The following is a 17,556-nucleotide window of genomic DNA, read 5'->3' on the forward strand; positions in this document are numbered from 1 at the left end:
AGCAGGCGATACAACAAGGGCTTGCAAGTGGGAAGGTCAGGGAAAGAGAGGGGGAGAATTTAACGTGGGTTGCTGGCCTTGGCATTTGGCCGAGAAGTACATTTTAAAAGCCCTTAGCATCTAGCCTTCCATTTTCTGAATTCACAGGTCAGAGAGAAAGCCAGGGTGAACGTATTTAAAACAGATCCTTTTTATTTAGTGGAATTACAGTACTACATAGCCTTTTCTCCAGACCACCCACTAGCAAAGGGAGTCCATGTAAAGAGTCAGTTCCCAGAGCTGCCAGTACATCCCTGCTGTCCTGCAGTCCCTGAGTGGTACTGTTGCATTAAATGCAGGTCTTCTATACAAAATGAGAGAGAGAAACTTATTATAGCCAAATTCCCACAGGCAAATGAGAGGTTCAGACAACCCTCTGCAACAGCATCATAGAGATACTTTAATGTACTCACCTTAGTGGCTTTTCTGTATTTGTGCAGGTAGGTTTGTTTGCAGTGGTGCTGTTTGTAGCAGCGAACTGTTTGGCTCCACATTGGGCATGTGGGAAGTCCGGTGACAGCCACGAAGGTTGTGCCTTGGGACAGGAGGGGGGCACCCTGAGGCTGTTTCAGGGGTTCGTACTTTTCTGTGGTGCTTCAGAGCTGTTGTAAGAAACACATTGAACAATTTGAAAACAGCATTTTTAATACCTTGAACTGCTTCATTGCTATGGTTATTTCTTGCTCATCATAAATCAGTGACTTTGCTGCAGCTTTCTGAGTAGACAGTAGTATTTGCTGTCCTACCCTGTGCCCAAAGAGGGGACGAGGTGCCCACACATGCAGCTCAGAGGCACAAATATGGACCTGCTGCACCAGGAACATGGCTTTTAATCCAGATGCCTTATGGAAATTCAGTAGCTGAACAACACACTGTTGAGCTTTTCTACTGCTGGGAAGCTGGTTTGCATGCAGCCGTAAGTCTTTTAATAAAATTAACTGAAATTAATTAGGTAGTTCCTCCATAGCTCTTCTGGCTGTGTAATCCCATGTCACAAGAGCATTGTGTTCAATTCGGCACCAACTGCTCACAGGAGAGGCCAAGATATAAATTAGCAAGTAATCGAAATTACGTTTATCCACTTGAAAGACCAGCTCATCTAGACTAGGTGAAAGTCATTACTGGTGAGCTCTGAAAGTGCTGTGCATTTGCCCGTACTAGAAATAGGCAACATTTTGTTAGAAATGTTGGTAGAAAAGGATGTTTGGTAGAAAAATCTAGGTCAGTTTAAGTTTCCTTGGTGCTAGTCATTTGTAGCTGGATGCTGTGGAGTTGCTGACAAAGTTTGGTAAATAAAGACAGGAATGCGTCGCTTCTTGGAAACCTGGGTGAGAGTCGTCATTTTGTCTATCTGTGTGTTTTCACCAGAGGGAATCCAGGTTCACTAATGACCTCTTTTTATCTGCTCTAATTGGTGAATGGTTAAATTAATATTAAGCTGATAGCTTGTATGTTTAGTAACTGAACATGTTGCTATAAAAATATAAAAGATATAGGAGAAATCTTAGTTGGAGAGCATTTTCTACATCCCTTGTGGTAAAAGTCATGTAGTGGAACAACTCAGAGTCTGTGCACTGATGCTTAGAAGCAAATGCCATGTTTTAGGAGCAGAAGAAATTGTTCAAATCAACACCACGTCCATTTGTGATTATGGTAGGCCATCGTTAGAAGATCTGAGGCCAGAACAAATAAACCCTTCATAAAGAAAAGTACTCCTCTAAGTAAAATAACTGTACCAAGGTCAAAGGGCTAACTTTTATATGTAGTTGTTATCCATGTAGTTCTGTTTTATGCCTTAGCCTTCATAAATTTACATCGCATACTACTTATAAAAAACATCGTATTGCTGAAAAAGTTGTTACTCTGGTGAGACTCAGCTCTAAATATGACTTGAAGTAGGTTTAAATAGCTATTTACTGTTTAAATAGCTACTGGGCTGTGAATCCTTGAGATGTCTCAGCACAGGAGCTATTGGCATTTTGTCATATTTCATTATGATCAATGGACTGCTTTGCAGAGCAAGAATCCCACGTCCCTTGCAGTGCATGGCAGTATGCACTGTGCCTTTGGATATGGAAATATGCTGTATAGCAGATGGACAAATATTGCCACCAGACAACTCCATGACGACAGAAAAAATCCTGCTGCAAAATTGGTCACAGAGCTTTGTGCAATTAAAGGATGTAAATTCTGTGTGAGCAGTAGCAAAAACCATCTGCGTTTGGTTCAGCATTCTGCACCAGTTGCGTTGCGGGGGTACACATTGTGTCTGATGTAAGAAATACTGTAGTGGTAACTATGAAAATGAAAATTTTTGTCATCGGGATGTTGTCAGATATGCTGCACCTTCCTAGACAGATGGCAGATAGTGTTATTTCTGTAGGACCCTCTGCAGTATCACATACAAGGTGCATCAGCTCGTCATGGCTTAAGAAGTCAGCGCGTATGAAGCGGTTCTCCTGTGTGTGAGGTGATGCTCCGCGCTGCGGTCCCTTGTGCGCTCTTGGTCTGTGGCAATGCGGCAGATTAGTCTCACTCTGGTTGCATGAGAAATCATTTGGTGCAGGTTAGGAATGCTCAGAGAAACACCTGACACTGACAGGTGGAAAATCATTCGGTTTTGTGTCTGAGCCGTTTGTTGGCGTATCACAGTAGCACCACAGGCCCTCCCTCTGAAGTCAGCTTCCTTTTGCCCAGCTCTGTACAACAACAGAAGGATCTGATTGCTGCTGGGTAGACAGACAAAAAACACATAGGCTCAAAAAAAAAAAGCAAGCGTAATGGTTTTTACCCTACAGGGTGGTAATAGCGGCCTGAGAGGAGCGGGTGATGTTGGAAACCAGGTCTCCAGTGCCACAGGCCTTCCTGTCCTGCTGCATGTGTTTAATCTTGCAGTGTTTAATCTTGTTTAATCTTGCTTCTACACATCAAATAATCTTGCTTCTACACATCACATAATGTTTAATCTTGCTTCTACACATCCTGTTTTGTCTGATATTGGCCACATCAATACATGGACTACATACTTGTAAAGAATTTTGCTCCTCTGTGATATTTATTTATTTATCTGCTCATTTTTTCAGTACTGATTTTCATAGGCTTTATGATCCTTTAGGTGTGCACTGAGAAATCTACAAAACCGAGCTCCTGGTTCTTCCAGCATGAGTTGTGACTAAGTAAGGTTTGCATGACTTGACTCATTTCAGATTACTCAGGAGATGTTTGTGGGCTGATTGTAGTTCTCAGTCTTTAACCATGAGTTAAATGCTTTTTTTTTGTTTCTCCAATTCCAACTGTTGTAGAAACTAATTGATTACAGTTTTCTTCCATTTGTATTCTTTTGAGTGCTGATCTTTTTTTAAACCCTAATACATTTGAATTGCTTTTTCAGGAATAATAGCCTCAGGAAATGTTTAAAGCTATTACTGCCATGATCACTAGACCTTTGAAATTTTCCGTCTATCTTATTTGTCATACCTGGCTTCTTTCCTGTCACTGTGGCTCTGCTGCAGTTGTTAAACTGAGCAAGTCATCCCTTCATATTGATCCAGCTTCCTCCTCCCAGTGAGTATCTAATATCTGTACCCTAAGACACTGTTATTCTGCATGTTTCATTGTAGTGGCCTCTTTTACTTTTTTTTTTTCCCCGCTCTTTTTGTTGTTCAACAATTTTAAAGTTAAATTTCTCTCCTAGCATGCTTAGGAGGCCTTTTCTGATACATTGACATCTGAACTGTGGCTGTTCACCAGGCTCTCTGTTGTCTTCTTGTTTGGATTCACTGTATTATCATGGATACTTTCCTTTGCTGGATTTGACCTTTATTCTCTCTATTTTTCTTTTTTTCCCCTTAAAAAAAAATAAATTAGATATGCTTCTTTCTGAAGCCAGAATTGTCCAAAGCCCTCAGTTTGCCTGTAAAAAAAGTCTTTTTGTTGTGATCATAAATCTCCAATATCTTGTTCCAGTTATTTTGCCTGACAGACATACTCTCGTGTTCAGCCCATAGTTAAATAATTCACTTACCTAATTGAAATAAATTATGGAAAAATATTTTTTTCCCTTTATCCCCAAATTTTATTTTTATATACCTCTTTAGAGACCATTTCATGCTGCAGTTTTCAGAAAAGCTCATGCCATTTTAAAGTGAATCTACACCAGCTTTTTTTGCCCTATCACCACGTAGTACGGTACTGAGCACCATGTGTAATTACTAAGCTCTGCATCTTTGTTCTTGGCATCACCTTGGCTAGGCAGTGCTGCCTGAAAAAAGCCAGGGCTGTGTGGGTGCTGCAGGGATGGTGCTCGCTGCACTGTTTGCAGGGCTGGAAAGCCTCGCAGGGCCTGTCATGACCCGTCTCGTGCCCAGTGCAGCACTTTGCTCCGTAGTGACCCAGACCAAGCAGGGAGGGGAACCAAGGAAAAACCCTTGGCGAGAGGCGTAGGGAAGGCACCTGAACAGAAACGTCTTTTAAAAGAGCAAGGTGGAGATTGGAGTAGTTAAAGGGCTTGCGGGACTGATTTCTGTGGCAGCTCAGGGTGATGTGTGCAGTGGGTTTTTGTGGTTTTGCTTTAGAATAGGGAGCAAACAATAAAGCCCGTAAAGCAGCATGTATTACATAGCTGTGCTGCTCCCTGCAGCTCTCTGAGAGGACCAAGGTGTGTTGTGGGCAGAGCACAATAAATGAAAAGGGTTTTTTAATTACCTGGAGTCAAAAATTCCTCACAATAAGGAGTGGAAAAGGAAATAGTCAAACACTGCTAGAGTGATGGGGAAAGGGGGAGTGCAGATGGGAAAGGGCTATTTCCAGGATTATCCATAGCTACCTAAGTACAATTGAATGACAGATGAGTGTGGCTTTCATAACTTGTGGAGCTGGGCTCAGCTCACAGAAAGCTGAGATTTGAGTTATATTGGAAAACTTTTATACCTGAGAAAGCAAAACCACCAGATAACCGTCGGGGATGTCCTTTGTTTTATACACATCATTTAAGAGGAAAAAATACAGCAATAGTAGGAGAGACTTTGTATGCACTGTAAGCAGAAATAATATGATATATCAAAGGGACAAAATAATGGTCATGCCAGAAGGAAGGTGCAAAAGCTGAAGTTTTTATTACTGCAGTACACAGCATTGCTGAGTTTGGTAAATATGGGATGTTTGGAAGAGAATGAGCTGGGACAGTCTTTGGTCAGCCTAAGGAGCTCAGGTTTGTTTCTGCTTTTCTCATTAGACTCCTCTCTCACAGTAAAAGAAGTTATTGTGGAAGGGCAGCAGCAGGAGGAGGTGAAGCAGGAGGGATGGGGAGCAGGTGGCAGCTGGGGTGCCTGCATCAGCCTGTGGCGCAGGGAAGGCCTTGCCGCAACAGCAGAGCCGCCCAGCTCTGCGAAGTGCCACTCCTCAAAATGGAGGTTTTAAGAGGCCTTTGCAGGCCTGACCTCCTGCTCAGAGCAGCACAATAGTTTCACAGTTTTAGTTTTAATGAGAATTGCAGCAGATTCCCCACCTCCCCCTTTTTTTTTTTTTTTAAATATTGAGAGTTGGCAATAGAGATTACCTGGCTAATTTAGGTTATTTCTCACTCCTGCCTCATAACTTTAAATTCACTTGCATGGATTGGGAGTGTTCACAGTTTGATCCATTTCATTTTTGTATTTGCAGATTTTAACTTGCAGTTCATTTCTTTCACATAATAAAAGTCCACTCTCTTCTAGTCCCTTAGAAACCGTTAATTCAGCTGGCCAAACGCAAAAAAAAAAACTTTTCTAAAAAAAAAACACAAACTTTCTTTTTCCTTTTTTTAGTATATATTTTAGCCATTTGAGCTGTGTATTTTTATTAGTGAAGTGTTGTAATGTGAGGAAACTGAATATTCAGAGTATTTTTTTTGTACAAAAACATGATTTTAAGGTGCAGCAAGTTGCATTTTTTATATTCTGTGTTTTGGATGCTGGTATGAACATTTTTCAAGAGTTATATGTTGCTTTATAAGGCTTTCTATTTGTTTGCTCATTTCTGAGAGTAAGAAACAGCTTCCCAAATGAGTTACATTCTTACTCAAATTAATTTTGTTGTTGTTGTTTCGTTATTCATAACCAGTTAAAACTATCTAATTGATATAAAATGAACTAATTAATACTGTTTGGGCAGTGGGAACGTGAGTGGGGCAGGCACCTCTGCCCTCAGGCCTAGTGCCACAAGAGGGCTGCGAGCAGCGTGCTGCCTGTTGAGGAGGGCGCTTGGGCTGCTCGGGACACACATTCTGGTGAGAAACGTGGCCCTGATGGTGTGGAAGGGGATGTACTTCGTAGCTGCACTGCTCTTGGGAAGTGCTTTTGGAAGTGTTTCTGTGCTCTGCACCTTTCTACCCGTGGTGTTTATCTCCCCGGCCTGGTATCACCGACCGCGCTGTGGCCACATGGCTCGCACTCCCAGTGGTAAGTTGTGGTCTGAGCCATGTTCTGGGCAGCTGTTCATAACCCCACTGTTTATTTTGTTTACTAATGCTTCTGATTTTAAAACAAAACAAAAAAGTTTACTTTTCTGTTACACAGACTTTTTTTTTTGAAGTGTTTTCTTACTCTCAGTTAAGGCTTAGGTCTTAGCTCAAGTAGAGTTGCAGGTTACCTCTGTGCCTGCCTACAGTCTCCCTTTTCTACAGTTTAACATATATGTAATTTAATATCACATGCTAATTTTACTCTTGAAAAGGCCTTTTCACAATATCTCTGTCCAGTGTCAGATGCTCAGGGAAAGGTAGGTGAAGCACTAGAAGCAGAAGGGTTTTTTTTAATTGCAGAGACTCCTAATGAATCCTATATACTCCTGCTTTCAACTGTGCTCCAACTATCCAGTTAAGAAATTTATCTACTGTGTGGTATATTGTTGCTGAACTATCCTGTTGTCTTACTTAATCCTCTTAGAATTTAGTACTTGTAGTTGAATTAGAGACAGGCAAATTCATGTCAAAAAGAAGAACTTCCTCGAGAAATGAAGTCTTCCTCACACTGCATCAACTTGGTAGCTAGGAGCCTGGAAGTCAGTAACAAAGCTCTTCCCTGAATTCTTCCTGAGAAAAAGAGGTATTAAAGGGATCTGTCTCTTTATCTGTTGTCTAAAAATCAAGAGACTTTGTTTCTCTATGCCTTTTTAAGATTTTTTTTTTTTCTGAAGTAAAATGCAGTATTGGTGCTCAGAAATACACAGCTTGTGGCATAAAAGTAGATTTATCTTTATTACATATCAAATAGTTTCTGCTTTTTTCAGTTTCTGTTTTCTGTGTTTTAAAGGGGTGTGCCATTTTCTAAAACTTTTGTCCTTTTCACCTTTATTAAATGCAATAAAATTGTGAGGAAAGAAAAAATTATCAGTAAAGGGAATAAGGATTGTTTTTTCTTGTCATGATGAAATATAGCTGAGTACTGATAATGTAACAAGCTTGATCCTTTCTCTGTTTGTCTCCAAATTTTTCTAAAATTGCAAACTGCCTGTCCTGGTTTTGACTGTGATAGAGTTAATTGCCTTCATAGTAGCTGGTATGGTACTGTGCTTTAGAGTTAGGATGAAAATAATGTTGAAATCACCTCTCCTGGGAGGAGGGGCTGAGCGAGCTGGGCCTGCTCAGCCTGGAGAAGTGGAGGCTCAGGTTACCTCACAGATGTCTATGAATCCCTGAAGGCAGGATGCACAGAGGATGGAGCCAGGCCCTGCTCAGCAGTGCCCTGTGCCAGGACTAGAGGCAGTGGGCACAAACTGGAGCACAGGAGGTTTAATCTGGACACCAGGCAGTACTTCTGTGCTGTGCAGGTGTCGGAGCCCTGCACAGGTTGCCAGAGAGGCTGTGGAGTCTCCTCCTTGGACATCTCCAAAAGCCACCTGGACAAGGGCCTGGGCAAGCAGCTCTGGGTGGCCCTGCTGGAGCAGGAGTTGGACCAGATGAAATCCTGAGGTCCCTTCCAACCTCAGCCATCCTGTGATTCTGTGAAACGTTTGGCAGCTAACTTAAACATAAATTTGATGCAATAGCATCACACAGCAAGAGAGGGAGCATGACACAGAGAAGGTAAGGGAACAAATAAACTAGTGTCAGGAATGAATAAGTCATCATTGCAGTGCCAAGAGAAGCTGTGTTGCTCTTTGCAGCTCAAACCATTTCATATGCTGCTCATATCTTATTTTCAGTCGGGTGTCATGGGCCTTAGATCCTTTATACTCCTGGCTCCAAAAGCCTGGAGGTCGACCTTGGGTACTTCCAGTGCCTTCTCCGGAGGCTTCAGCTGGGGCCATGCTCCTGGCTCTGCTATAAAGTACATTTCTCACATCTTCTTGCATTAGCAATATCATGGGCTGTGCAAGGAGAATAAGTCATTTTGGCTTTTATCACTTACATATTTGCTGACATATTCACTCCTCATCTAGGCAGACTATTTTTTAGTCACAATCACAACCGTGATTCATGCCGATACGATGTGGTATCTCAGCTATCTGAATTCTTAACACGTGTCAGCCAATGTTGCAAGAAATAGCTGTTCCACTTTACAGATGAGTAAGCAAAGGCTGAGTAAGTGGAAGTGCGGACTAACAGGAAGGTATTCCTGGTTCCAGGTGTGAGACCTGTGACTGGCCCCTTCTGTGTTTTGCGTTTAACAATTTCTAACTAAAGCTTCAGGAATGCTCTTTCTTTTCTTCTAAATCAGTATTGAAGAGAATTTCAGCTGTAACAACAGCATTCTGTCATCTTCTATTTAGGTTTATAGTTAACCTGGACTTGGAAAGATGGCATTCAAGGATGCCAGCTTTGTCACTAGAAAGTAAATAAACCTGAGTAGGGGATTATGATGTCTCACCTTGCAAGGCAAAGACTTTGCATCTCTTCTAAAGTTTAATTCATTACTCTTTGCCTTCCTGGGCTGTGGGCAGTGAGACTCTTTGGCAGCTGTTTGCTTTCCAGTAAATTTAGAAATAATTCAGTGAGCTTCTAGTGGAAAGTGAAGGCTTCTGACATGCCTGAGGCTTCTGTAATCCTCTGGTGCTACAAATCAAAGTGACCTTGCAATGCCACGCGGATGCGAGCATGCCAGGAAGGAGGAGTACCCGGCTCACTGCTGTGTGGGAAGAGAGATCAGGCTCTGTTGATGCCTCCCTGTTCGGTTGCAACCTAATTGTTTGGGGAATTGGGAGAGCCATAAATAAAAGAGATTAAATTCTGCTGTTGAGGCAGAGGTTTGGTTTTAAAAAATCACAAGTTCAAGAATGGTCATGCCTGTGTGCAAAATGGCTGTATGTTTCTGGGACAAATGATTACAATTTGTAGATAATTTGGAGCCTATGACTGCTGGTGAGCCCTGACTGAAGATGCTGAAGTTGTTTTTTTGTTGTGACTTCATTTTTGGCTCCATGGTAGCTGTCCCCAGCTCTAGTTTTTCCTTGCTTTGGACTCTCTGTACACTTTGTGAACGCATGCTGCCACAACCACTGCTGGCTGTATGCAGTCTTCTGAAGGTGGGCTGTTCTCGTAAGCCTCAAACAAACCCCAGGTATCATCTGGGCACAGTGCTTTAGGGGAATGACGTGACGTGGAGTAGCTGGTTATGCCAATTTACCCATCACAGTGACCAGCAGCATTGTCCAGGTAGCTTTTTTCTTGTGCAGGTCTGTGCATCCTCTCCAACCCAGTAAAACATTAAACTGAGTAGCGTTTATAACAACCTTTCTAAGGATGTGGTAAAGACATTTCTGAAGGGGTTGACGAGGTTAAAGGGGTAGGGATGTGGAGAAGGAGAGGGAAGACATTGTAGGATATAATTATTTCTTTGTTTTTAGGACACATGTTTAAATTGTTATTGAATATATTAAATATATTAAATATATTATTAATTTTCGTGTAGAAAATGTCTTTCTAGTTATAAAGTGGTAGCAGAATCATATATGAAATCTGTGTTATGTTTAAAGCTTCTTTGTATTGTACCGCAGCTTCCTAAAACAGTTGAATTGCACAGAAAGCAGTACCCTTCCAAGAAAGACCCAACCAATCCCCCAGCGTGGGTTCCTGGAGGAGGAGCCCGGCGAGGGATGTTTGAGGAGGTGGGTAAATCGACAGCTCAACTCCTCTGTTTCACAGGGTCATCCTTGGTAGCATAGTTCTGCAAATGATGCTGAGGGTCAAGGGACTGACCATCGCTCTAGTGGTGTGTCCTCCCGCGATGCAGCTGGTGTTTGTAAGGGGGTATTTCCATGGCAGCATGAAGTTGTTTTGACAAGTCAAGCATATGCTATAAGATGTGGGACAGACATCGTCTTTCTGGTCAGGCAGCCATGGCAATATGATTTCTGATCTCTGGAATCTAACAATAAAATGGCCTTTTAGGGAGGTTTGTGCAACAAAAGCAAAACCTGACTTATGGCCATTTTCATGAGTAGTTGTAATGAATCCAGGTTTGCAATGTAATGTAAGATCTCAGAGGGGATTCTGTAAAGGGCCATGAAATTAGCCTGGTTATCTCTGGTGTAAGGAACACTTACGTTACAGCAACTTCCAAAAGGCCCAAAGACGACTGGCGCCTCACTGCATCAAGCGCTGCACAAAGAAAGGCAGCCCCTCGCCTACAGAACTCTCCTCATGGGCTTGTTTCTTTACTGGGGTATTTTTAACAGATTGCCCAGAGCTCCAATTGGGTAACCTCTAAGTGTCTTTGTAGCAGGCATGTTTAAAACATAGTCTAAATAAAAGCCAGACTTTCAAAAAGCTGTTGCATGCCTTTAGGCATCTTGTTTTAATGCAATCCTGTATTACATTTCTCTTCTACCATAGGACTGTGAAAGAATGTCCATATTACAGACCTTCCTAATAATGTCTTGAAATTACTTCTGAACAGGCATGTCTGTTAGCATGTCTGCTCCTGACTCACCTAGATACTTGAGAGTGCAAATGCCCATCACAGTTATGGACATCTTTATGTTTTTCTCAGTGTAAAATATTCACATTATTTTTAAGTGCTGGAAGAAATGTTTGTGACTCCTGAAAGCACGAGGAACTGGCATTTTATTGATATGAATTTCCTTGTTTAAAATGTTTCCTCTGTGCAGTTCATATATTACCCATTATCTTAGAAATATCTTTCAGTCCTTTTGGCCAAACGCTGCAAAATAAGAAGCAGCTGTAAGCTGAGAGAGCCAGGAGCAGCACCAGTTTCTCTTGGCATTGAATGTTTGTGCTCCAGACTGGGTATGCTGGTCATGCTGTTTGCTCACACATAGTCTGAGTGCCCCTGGTCGGATTAATGATGACACCAGCATTACTGACTCACAGTCGAACTCATATTAGTGAAGCTTTCTTCACGTTTAATTATGATTTTAATGAGGTTTGTGTTTCTGAGGCCTTCAGTGCTCTTCACAATCTTTTTGGGCTTTAAAAGTCTTCAAGAGTTAAGTTTATATTAGTATTATCAAGTAAAATGCTACTTTATGGCACTGGGGATGAAAGAGATGTGCAGATGAGGATCTTTCTGTTCATTCTTTGATCTTTTAAGGCGTTTGTTTAGAAGATTTGTGCTTCTTGCCATGATTGTGTTTGCCCATCAGTCACTCTCCATAACATGCGCTTTGATTAAAGGTGGCAGTCACCCAGCCATGGTAGTTATATTTATCACCCAGACAACTGACGTGCTGCATTGTTTTCTCTGCTCTGCCTGGCCTCTTCCTATAGATTGCCTGCACCTAGCTTGTGTGATAGCTTCCCCATACTAATGTGCAGAGCAGAGATGCTGCCGTAGGTTGGATAAGCCAGTGTTTTAGCTAAAATATGCAACTCTGTACAAAGAGCAGAGATGGAACAAATGGTGAAACAGTGAAGACAGGCATCTCCTAAAAATTAATGAGAGGTGGATTTTCAAGGTGTATCTTTTAAGAATGTAAATCCTGACCTTTACATCTGTAGTGGTTTTCTGTTTGTTTGTTTGTTTGTTTTGTTGTAAGTAGGACTTGCCTCTGAAGACAGTTGCAATGCTAGGGATTGAGAAGTTCTTTTCTAGATAACATAATAAACCTTCAGAGATTTGAGGTTTAATTATTCTCTGAATTTTGGGTGAAAACTGGGTCCTTGCAGTTCAGACTGCATTCCAGGTAAAAGTCCTGTTTTCACCTCACACTTCTGTTCCCCCAAATTGGTCTCTTAGTTGATTTTATTGAATCTTGCCCAGTAATACCAAGACTTAATTTATTTTTTAACAGCCCCAAAATGAGGTGCATGCAGTGACCTATCTATCCCTATCAGGTACCCACCTCATACACCGTTTTTGCATTTGGGTATTTTTCCATTTGATCTCTTAAGTCCTACAAGCCCTTAAGCATGTGTTTTGTTTCTTAGTGTGTCTTAGTGGAATTGACTTCTGTAGAGCTTCTGATGTGTTGAATGCTGCAAATGCTTGTAAGTCCTTGTAGGATTTGGCCCTTTAGTATGATGTATGGAAAATGATTATGTCAGTATAAAAATCTTTTGGAGACCTTACAGGAAATTCTAGTTCTTCATAATGATTTTTGTTCTGTGAGTTCCTTGTTCTCTTTTTTTCCCCACCAATTTGCCAGGAGCACCGCATCGCTGACAGTGGGATGTGCATTAAGGAGGCTGGATTGCTGGATCAGTTGTATTAGAATTAGTTCGGCAATTCTCTTTGAAGAAACAAAACACTATTACACAGAAATTAAATCAATTCCTTGTACCTGAGAGCACATGTGCTTGTGTCCCTTGTAGGTAAGGACTGACTGACTACATGTGGCCAAGCACAGAGGCAATTTCCTGTCTGTTCTGATTCTCGGCATTTAGCCCCAACAGTGAGCACCCAATTCCAGGATTAAAAACATTTTTCAAGATTATTTATTTAAAGATAAAATTATGTACTGCTTATCTGGGCTATTTATTGTTGTATGAATTATTTTTGAAGCCTATGGAGTTTTTAGTTTCTTTCTATGGATTTTTCCATACAAAAGCATTTCTATGTTCACAGAATAAAGGTTGAAAATATGTGCTGGCCTAGCTACATTATTTTTAGTCTATCTGGAGAAAAAAATCAGGCCATTTCTAATGTGCGTAGCATTGTTCTGCACACTTAGACACTTCTTCATTGAGCCACTTCTTGAGATTGATGGTGATAAAAAGCATTTGTCATCCAGGGCATGTTCAGTGACCCATATGAAATAACTTTAGTTTTTAGGTAAAGGTTTTCAGTTGTGTTGCTAGAAGAAAGCATTTTTCTCACTGTTTGCATTTATAGAAATTGGAAAAATATTAAGATGCAGTGTAGCTAAAATTCAGGGCACATAAGGGATTTAGAGTTGGAAAAGTTAGGTAGGTACTTTATTGCTACAATATCAGTAAACATGGTAGAAGATACTTGAGTGTTGCATGGTTCAGAATTTCACTTAGCCACACACTGAATTCCTAATCCCAACATTTAGCTCAGGTTGATCAAAGGCTTCGTAATTTCTTAGATAAAGTTGGTTTCAACTGGAAGTTTACAAGAAAACCTTTACTTGCACCAGTTTCAGTCTATGCTGCTACATTTTTACAGGCTTTTGCCTTAGCTTCCATGCATGGGTGCTTGATTGCTCCTGGAGTGGATATTGACTTTCTGCTGAGACAGACGTGGCAGGCTGATGTGTTTTATTTAACATTTAAAAGCTACTTGGGCAGCCTGAGGTTTGCATCCACCTTGGGAGGGGAGGGAAAGAACAGAAAAGCAAGGTGGGACGAAAAAAATTCAGAGAAAAACAACGGTAAAAACAAGTTGTTCTTCTGAGTTGATACATTCAAATCTGTCTCTGAATAATAGAAAACTGGATTTTGAAAAGCTTCTAAATAGCTCCCTGTACCGAGGTCAAAGAAGAAAATAAACCCATTCACGGCAGAAGACTGATCGATAAGAAATCCAAATAGGACGGTGTTTTTTATTGTGGTTATGTTTGACTGCATTAGGCAATGGTGAGATTCAGAGCATCTTCGTTTAGAAGGCTGGGTTTTCTGCATGGAACAGGGAGAGATGTGCTTCCCAAAGGCTGGTCGGGTCTAAGCTAAATGTCTGAAGTTAAATGGGTTCTCCAAGTTCACAAAGACAACATTATGTTTGTTCCTGCATCTCAGTATTTCAGAGTCTTGTATTAAAGCACATGAAGAAAGTCATGTCTTAAATTTCCAGGCCTGCTGTGGCCTTGCAGAAGTCCTGGGTTTCACTGAGAGTCCCCGTGCTGTCTGCCTGGACCGATGCACATGTTTCTAGTCCCTCTTGGGACCTGACCCAGAGACTCAGTGCAGCTTCCACAGTGTACTGATTGCTGGATAGATCTGTTGTTATAATGCATCAGAGAGGAAAAAGGTTATGATTTTTACTGTTATTAGAAAGCTGTGCCACCTTTTTTCTTAGTTTTGCTTAAACAAGAAATTCTATACAGTTTCTACAAGAAAGTGGTAAAACTGTGACACTCTAAGTGGTAAAAATACTGACACTTTACCATTATTAGCATTTGGCAAAACAAAATTGTTTTTTCCCACGTGTTTTTTTCCCAGACTGGGTTAGAGCCTTAGTTTGAGAAATTATAGTAACTAGCACAGTTGTATCCCTCTTGTTCCTACTAAGACCTATTATCCAAGACAATCAGAAAACAAAATTATAGAGATAATTGCATTCCAAGTTTTCAAATGGGAGTATCTTGTTTTTGTGTAAAAACAGAAATCGCTCTTTGCTACAAGACAGTGCATCAACAGTCTTAAAAATGCTTATTTAAAACCTCTTTATGTAACCAAAAAACTTTTACATGGTTTATTAAGTGGGTTAGCATGAGTTGCCCTCAAAAATTAGCTTGAATAATAAATTCATTTCAGCTCTTCAGTGATCTATCAGAATAAGAAAAAAAGTAAAGAAAGGAGAGAAGCAAATACCCATTTTGTATGGATTTAGAAACAACATCCTGATTTTCATTCGCAGTTTGTATTTATCCAGCTCTTGTTACTTTATATAAAGGAAAGGTGCTGATAAGAACTTCACGTGGTATCCCAAGGTGTCTGAATAAAAGATGTGTTGAAGAAAGCTGCCCGGACCTCCCTCCTGGTTTGAGTCAATTGACCTATTTCAGATGTATAATGCTTTCAGATATGGGGACACAGCACTGCTTTGTCTCTCCAGATTCTTCAGGGAGCAGCAGCAGAAGTATGAGACTAGATAGAATTGTTTTTCTTTTCCTTTATAATGTTAAATTCACCTCCAGAATGGTCTGTATCATTCTGATGTCAATAAATCTGGATTTATATATTGGACTTGATCAACAGTAAGAGAAGACGGAAGCAATTTCTTTCTTTCTGTATTTCTCAGTTGGTTCATTTCTTATTATAGGAGCTGGTTTCAACCAAGGTGGCACCTGATAAACACTAGCCCTTTCCACTAACCCTGGGTTCTTCCTTCTTTCTCCTCCCTGTTTTCCTTTTGTTTGTGGTCTGTAATATACACATCACCTGCAATTTGCTTCTCTTTTTCAGCTGTTGTGTCGAGATAGATCTTGGCCTTGCTGATTTTTCCTTAGTGATATCTCCGAGGTTGGCCTTCCTGGACTGGTCCAGTGGAACTTCCTGCCAGTTTCAACCTTAACTGTATGAGCTTCTCACTTCACAAATGCAGTCTCACTGTGCATATGTGTATACTGAGTGCAGTTGCCAAGACAATTTCTTTGAAAGTTCCTTTGAGCATCATATTGCTCTGGATTCAACTCTTCCTGCGTTTTCTTTCCTCTCTTCCATCAAATGTCAGACACCCACTCCTGGATGCCTCATTCTGTTCCAAGGGGTGCCTTGTCAGTTCGGCCTTTCCCTTCAGTCCGTCTCCCCTTTATGTTAGCATGAGACCCTATATGAATATTTTTTTGTATTGCCTCTGTTGCACAAGGCCTTCACACTATTGTATCAAAAATCCCTCAAAATATTTTTGCTGACAAAAAATTGAGAAACTTTGCATTAAGCCACTAAGTTTTCATAAAGCAGGGTAGTTTCATGATGGTCTCGGTCTGGTTTTATTCATTATTTCAAGTTTTAGTTGGAAATTCTTTGGAGGAAAGAAACATCTTTGCTTTTGTTATCCTGTTTTTTTTTTAATGTTACCCTATTTTGTAAAGTACACACTGAACTGTGATACCTGGCATGACAGGAGGTCCTTCACTGTGTTAAAATTGAGACTAACTTGTAGGTCTTTGAAAGAGAAAAATGAGTAGTTCAGTTTTCATGTTTTCCTCCTCCAACTATCTCAGCTTTAATTTTAGGTTATTAAAATTCAGTCATAGTGTGAGTATGCTAAGTATGGTTAATTCCATTGGAATTTAGATTAAGTGTTTTTGGCCTGCAGATGAAGTTAAATTAAATAATACTGCCATGTGCCAATATTTTTCTGTCTTTCAGGATTCTACACACAAAGATATTATATTAGAAAGTCAAGGCAATTGCTGGGGTTTCAAGCCTATCAACTGGAAGTATTTTAACTCTAAAAGATGTAGAAAAAATGAGCCTGAAATGAATCTCTGCATTCCAGTCTCGTTGAATTAATTCCATTCGAGAAGCTGCATTTGTAGAGTTTTGCTAGCGTTACTTCCAAGCCAGCTAGCAGCCCACCTTTGTGGTTCTTGAGTGATGGAGTTATTGAATTCCTCATGGGATGAGGTTATCTGGAGCCCTGTGGATAAAATTCTGAGAAACTTTATTACTGTGATAGAATTTGTATGGATTACTTAGCATCGCAGGATTGTTTCTTTGTTATTTATATATCCTGTTGTGACACCTTATATAAATTTACAAATCAGATCAGAAGAGTACAATTCTCTTATGAAAGGAATTCAAAACACACTCAGCTAAAGCTCAACGCTTTGAAGTAGTCCTCCTGTATCACTTTAACAAACTGGCTAACGTGACATTAAATGGGCTGTCTGGCTTTTTACAGTCCTGAACGTGACTCTGAGGCTCGGATATGATCTGCATTTCCCATAACCTGCCTCTTTGTTGCCTTACACTGACTCTCCATTGCATTAGTTCTTAATCACTTACAATTTTTGATATAATACTAACAGCTTGCAGAGCTTACATAGCAGGTAGAACAACCTGTGCAGGGAGTCTTAGTTGCATATTAAGCAGCTGCCTTTGTTGAGTTGAGGGAACTCAATGTAAGGAAAATTTGAATTCAGCTAGTTCTGGCCATGCTCAGAATTTGTTATCTGTTTAAAAATCTTTGTACTAGCTAAACTGATGTGGCTTTAAATGTTGATAAAACTGCAGGCATAAATGATGTACATGCTAAACTGCTGGGACGAAGAATGGCTACACCTGTTCTGTGTTCTCAATATGCTCCCTTTCACTGAGTCTGGATTAGCCCCCCACAGGGAATGACAACGTACCATCAATACGGAAAACCAAAATACTCTTTGCTTGTAGGAGTCTGTTCCATTCCGTTCTTGAATGGTATCTGTGGTGGCCCCGAAATGGGCAGCAGCCTG

This window comes from Cygnus olor, chromosome 15, assembly GCF_009769625.2.
Source record: "Cygnus olor isolate bCygOlo1 chromosome 15, bCygOlo1.pri.v2, whole genome shotgun sequence".
Lineage (NCBI taxonomy): Eukaryota > Metazoa > Chordata > Aves > Anseriformes > Anatidae > Cygnus > Cygnus olor.